This window comes from Protopterus annectens, chromosome 8.part0 (genome assembly GCF_019279795.1).
Source record: "Protopterus annectens isolate FY-2018-M chromosome 8.part0, PAN1.0, whole genome shotgun sequence".
Taxonomy (NCBI): domain Eukaryota; kingdom Metazoa; phylum Chordata; order Ceratodontiformes; family Protopteridae; genus Protopterus; species Protopterus annectens.
In genome coordinates this window covers 802295513-802302096 of record NC_056741.1, presented here as the reverse complement: position 1 = coordinate 802302096, position 6584 = coordinate 802295513, and positions in this window count along the sequence as shown.

Below are 6584 nucleotides of genomic sequence, written 5' to 3'. Positions count from 1 at the left end.
TTCTTTAAGAGAAAAACACCAACAAAAATCAAAGGGATTCACTGAATACATAAAATGCAGCGACATTCAAAGAAAGCAGGAAATCATAGTGCTGCTATTTTTAATGCATACTGAAACAAAATCACAGAAACTGCAAATCCGTGATGCAGTCTTATGGAGATATATATGGTGCATGTCTGTATAATAAAATCTCATTTTTATGGCAGTGTCATTATGATATTTTAGGGAACAGCAAATTAGAACTTAGAATACTGACCGCTAAGAGTAATGCAAAGTTATTGGTACTACTGATAAGATCAAGGTGTAACAAAAATATTTTAATACTTGGGAGAAGTTATCCTTTAATATAATGTAAAAAGGTGCAGAGCAGCAGATTGAGTATTATGCAGTTGATTCCCGAGATATAGATCACAGTTGTTCAACTACACAGCTTGCCATTTTTTCAAGAAAGAAAATGCACACTATCAAACACCTTACATAAGACTTGCACCATAAGTGCTATGTATGTAACTGTACTTTTACAGATTTTTAAAATGAGTTAGAAAAGCATTTTTTCAGGGTGCTGTCACCCCATTGCATGCACCCAATGCGAAGATAGTTGCCATTGTGCCCCTTAAAACTGAATATACTACCTTTCATATGGAACTGCCTTGCAGTTAAAGTGAAAAACTTTGTTTTGCTATATCACCAGTATTCATTTACCTCCAAGGTGTGTTGACCTTAGTGTTTATATATTTAGTTATGGGTTGCAGAGTACAGCCCCCCTTTTGGATGGAAGGGTCATAACCTTTCTGAAAAAAAATGTTTCCACTTACAGGCCCACCACCAATGGTTTAATAGTTGCCTCACTAACTTGCAACAATGCATAAAATGGCAAAATACCTTATCAGAATATCAAACCAACCAAACTGCTGTACCACAAGTGTCCATACTTGGACCTTTACTCTAACATATTTACCATCAACCTTCACACTGCTTCTCCTCTTAGCTCTATTATCCAATATGCAGATGATACTACCAGCATCTCTTCCTCAAATAACCTACAACACCTCCAACAAATAACCCAAGATACCTTCACTGCAATCGAAGCCTGGTTAACTGACTCACAACACTACTTAATGCCAAAAAAACAAAGCTTCTACTCTTCACAGCAAAACCCCTCTCACTTGACTCTCACTTTCAGATTTTCTCTCAAAGCAACCCAGAAATTGAAATTGTATCCCTTGCTAAAGTATTAGGTATTGCCATTGGCAATAAACTTACATTTAAACACCATATTTGTAAGAGCATTAAAAAAACATTGCAAATTAGGAGCCCTGTACAGACATAAAACATTTCATGGACAGCACCACCAGAAAAGCTCTCGCCAAAAATTCCTTGCTCCCCTCCCTGTAATACAGTGTCCCCATTTTTACTAACCTGCACTCATCTCTACAAAATAAGCTCCAGTCCTGCTACCATAAAATTGCCAAATTTGCCATAGGCAGCTCATACATCTCACATCACTGCCAAGCCTTAAATGAATTAAACTGGTTGCAGTTTCCACATCACCTTAACTTCATTTAACTGTCCATAGTGCATAAAATTGTCTACAATCCAAACAACTGCCCTGCCCTTTAGAACATTTTAATACCCTATAGCCCCACCAGAACCCATCACCCTTAAAATAAACAACTCATAACTGTACATGTACCAAACAAAAGAGCCGGACACTGCCTTTACTCATAAACTGTCGCTAAACTATGGAACTCACTTCCAACCAGCATAAACACGATTAACTGCTTCAACACATTTAAACTCACCCTAAAGAGCTACCGACTAAATACTAAAATATGCCCCTGCATCTATCCAAATAAATAAACATCCTACTCTCCTTGAGCCTTCCTCAAGCTAAGCCCGATATTTACCCATCAAAACCAGTAGGAAACTCTTTTTGATCTATAAATTACTTTAAAAAACTCTGTTCTTACTTTAAATCTCACTAACCTTAACTATCATTCTAACCCCTTACCCCTTTAAAACTACCCCACTAGTGATTTTTCTTTCCCTTTATTAATTCTTTCAATCTAACATTACCCCTCTAGTGAACTTTTCCTTTCTTAACTTTCAACCTATTTCAGTATTTACAAAAAAAAGTATGCGTGTGTATATATATCTTGTAAATTACTGTTTTTCTGTCTGATATTGTAACTTTCCACAATTTATTAGTCTGTTTCTCATTTTGTTATATTGTACTGTATTGTACTGTAATTTCTGTAAATTCTTGTAAAATACTGTGCAATCATAATGTGTTTGTGGAGCTTTTCTCCCTGGGCCTCCGATGAAACTGGGCTCCTGTCCCAGTTGGACTTTCCTGGTCAATAAATAAATTTGCATCCCCTTGTAACATGTGCATCTTAATTGGTGGGGGTAAGTTTGTTAGGAGGTTAATAAAACATTATGTGGGGGGTATGTTAGTTAGCGACTGTTTACTGTCAGCCAATGTCTATAAAAACATGGGGGCCAGCCCAAAGATGAATTTATGATTATCCATGCAATGGTCAAGATTACTTTTGGATAGGGTTAGGGATTTACTCTGCATTACATGGATGGGGAACCTATTCCAGAGCACCGGGATCCTTTCAGTTACATATCTGTCTCACTAGCATGTTCTGTTTATGTTGCAAACAAAATTCAAATCCCTATATCTAGTGTTTCTGGTGTTGCTTATTTTGTGGATGTGCAAAAGCTCCATCAGGGCTGGATCTAAGGATGCTTTATATACCAAACACAGATCGCCTCTCAGCAACCTGTAGGATGCAGTGTATAGAGACAGGTCTCTATGGCAATATGTAGAGACCGTGTGTTAATACTCTGGGTTATCTTGGTGAGAAAACTCTGTGGCATTCCAACTGTTGCCTATGCCTGGTCGAGTACATACAAAAGGGGGCATTGTACTCAATTATGGGACTGATAAGGGATGAGTAGATTGGTACTCCACAGTGTTATGAGATTTGAGGGCAATGCATAGAAAACAGGTAGAAAAGAGTTACAAAAATGAATGTGCAAACTCAGCTATCAAGATGAATATAGAGGTAAAACAAGGATTTGTACTGAATCCAGAGCTAGCACAGAGTGAAAAAGGCAAGAGAATTATGAACATAAGTTTAAAGAGGTACTAGTGTCTTGTTGTATTTTCATATTCAAATAACATGGCATTATTCAGTAAAGACAGAAGGTGTAGTAAATGTAAACAAAGATGAGAGTAAGACCACTAGGCAAAAACATAACATGGAAGTGATTTTATTTAAAAAAACAGAGCTAAACGTTTCACTCTCACATTTTCAGGAAACAACTAGTGAAAGAGGAATACTGAAAATATTGGATAAAATGTAGGCTACTTGAAGCTTTAATTGGAAACAGAGCAAATTATAGAAAGAAGACTTCTTGTTCAAGCCCTCTCTGATAGGTCTGGCAAACTCTTTAGCTGGGGCATAAGTTTTGCCAGAGGACGTTGAGACTTGATTTATGATGATTTTATTCAGTTATATGAGTGGACTAAATCCAATTAAGATGGGAATTTTAAAGAAATAAAGAAAATGGTAGTTAAGCGGTGATTATAATAGTGTTTTTTTTTCTTTTCCATTCGGATTTGAGTGATTTATTTACAGTAAGATATGACCCATGCTGAGAAATTGTAAGAGAGATGGCAGAAAATAGATGCAAAATGTATTAATGAAAGGAAGTGGTCTATTCATTTTGATACTAGCGTGAAATAGAATGCTGCTCTAGTCCCTTCTTATTCATCGCCAATTATGATCAAGTTCTAGAGTCTAGAGAATTCTTCAGTTCTTCTTATCGACACCTTTGGGAGAAGATGAAAAAAAACTATAGGATTGCATTTTCTGGGATTCTGTCACTAGAAACTTCACTGAAGAAAAAATATATTATTAAAAAAAATAAGTTGCTATATTTAGTTGTGTGTGGGGGGGGTAGAGGTATGTATTTTGTATTGTAAGAGAATATAAGCACTTTGGGTATTACTAGAAAAAGAACTAAAGCAAGTTGTATGTCACGTTTGTTTGACAAAATGAGTGATAATATGGTAATAAATGGTTGATATCAAGAAGAAGTAAGTCAGCTTTGACATCATGATAAAGTATTGTTTGCATCACAGAAAAGGCTGGGCAAGAAGATGTAATTCAGTGCTTTAGAGATGTGAAGTTGACTAGCAAAAATTGTTTGGCATGTACTTACAAAGAATTTTGTTGTATAATATAAACTGATTATATAACTATTTGCATCTTGAGGTAAAAGCCCCTGCTCTTTTGACAAGTGCATGGAGTCTTTTACATACATCTGCGCTATCACTGACTTGGGCAGATGGGGCCCCAATTTAATATCTGAAGTGAGGGGGTTGCACCTCAATAGAATATCATTATAGTGACCATTTAAAATATTGTGATACATTTTACTGAGTCTCAAAATGCTGAGACCGAATGGCCAAAAAAGGACTTGCATATACTAGGTCCGAGATGGCCATTTCTCAGAACATTTCCTTTTCTCTGAGGCATGGCAATCTTGGAGTAAGTACATATAAGTTTGGGGTGGAAGGGGGCTTGCCTCAGCAAGAAAAAAATAAAGTTTAAAGGAGAAGACTGATATTTGATATTGTCTCCCTTCTCCTGTAATTTCAGTATTTTTTCCTCAGGATCCCTTCTGTTATACTTCACTGTAGTGCTGATACTGAAACATGAGTTGAAGCACTTGGCATGGGACTAGAACTCACAGCCTTCTGACTTTCTTCTTAGCATTAAACAGAAGTATGCAGTAGTCTGAGCTTCTGACACTGTAAAAAAAAATAAGTTCAGTTTTGCATACAGTGAGAAACAGCACCGCATGCAAAAATGAACACAGCGAGAAACAGCACTTGCATTTTGATTTTTTTCAGCTAGATTTTTGTTATGATAATATCTATTGTATTGCCACTTTAAAATTATTCTTCTTTTGCTTGACTGCTAGATGAGCACTCCGATTCTTTTGTCCTTTTTATTATTCTTTAAACAAATGTTCTGGATATGGTAGGTAGGGTTATAAATGAATTGTTATTGCATAGCTCAACTGAAATGATATTGCAAAGATATAGTAAATGAACAGCCCATTGGGCAGCACAAAGAAAAGAGAAACGAGAACGAATATGTCAGAAGAAATTAACAACAGCCTGGCTGCCTCAGCTGAACAGCACAAACGCAGAAGAATATTATTTTCTGTCAAGGCTGAAGATGCTGTATGTTATTGCAGAAGCACACTTGTCAGGTTTAATGAATATGTAATCCTGCCATCCTGCTATAATTTATGGAAACCAAATGATTAAGTATTAAAAAAAAGATGATGCGTACAGTTTTGCATTTGTGAAGAATGGCATTTATTTTTGATTTTTTTTTTTATTCACTGGTTGCTTTTCTAAATATGTTTGTGGTATGGTAGGGGCCCAGAGGAATGTCTTCTGTAAATATCATAACAGAGCTAGACATTGGAATATAAATAAGAATAAACAGTGCATAAGAATCTTAAGATATTGAGATTTTCATGAAAATAAGACTGTACAGAAAGTCATACCACATCTTAATGGACTGGATTTCCACCTTATATGGTTGAAGAGTAGATCTTAATAAGATTGGTGGCAGTATATCAGCTTTAAAATTTCTCCATGAACAAAACAACTTTTCATACTAATGCAGGAAATATGTAGGCATACATATGAATTGTTAGCATCAAGAAACCCCTACACAACATATCTTCCAGCATACCCAAACAACAGTATATTTTCATTCACACCATTGGGAACCTGGCATTTTATACGAGAAGCAAGTGACTTTTTAGGAGAAATGATAGATAAGTGGCGGGGCTGATAACGGACGTATTTTGTAAAGTGCAGTGCTAATACTAAATGTCTGCACTGGACTAACATAAAAAACAGCCATCACAATGATATCAACTGTGAGACTGTACAGCATTAAATATGGCATTACTGCAGTTCTAGGGTGTAGGCAGAAGAGACCAGATGGCGCAGTGGTGTAGCAGTTAACTCTGTTGCCTCTCTGGGCCTCTGGTGAAAATAGGCTTTGTCCTAGTCAGACTTTCCTTGGCAACAAATGTTAAACTAAAATAAATTAAACACTCCTCTATGTAAGAAGCAATAAAGCATAACACAAATAAAAAGCACATAAGACCATGAAAACAAGGTTAGTATGAAAGCACAAATGAACAGTGTCATACCCAACTAACCTGAGGCTGGGAATCCATTTTATATAAGTGATAATACACTAATGGTAGAAACACCATTTGATTGAACGAGGAAACTACAGGATGACCCCCATTTACCCCGAGGTATAGTGATCTCAGAGTTGTAACTTTAAGGTGGCAAATGTAATGCAGAAGGCAGTTGTCCTCCACACAGATGGCAAAGAACTTTTCTCCAATGACAAAACATGGACTTAAAATCTGTAGGTGAATTCCAGTTCATGAATTTTGCTTTTTTTAAATTAATACTAATTTTGAAAACTGTTGACCTAAAATCTATGCAGGCAAAAGGATACAGCATC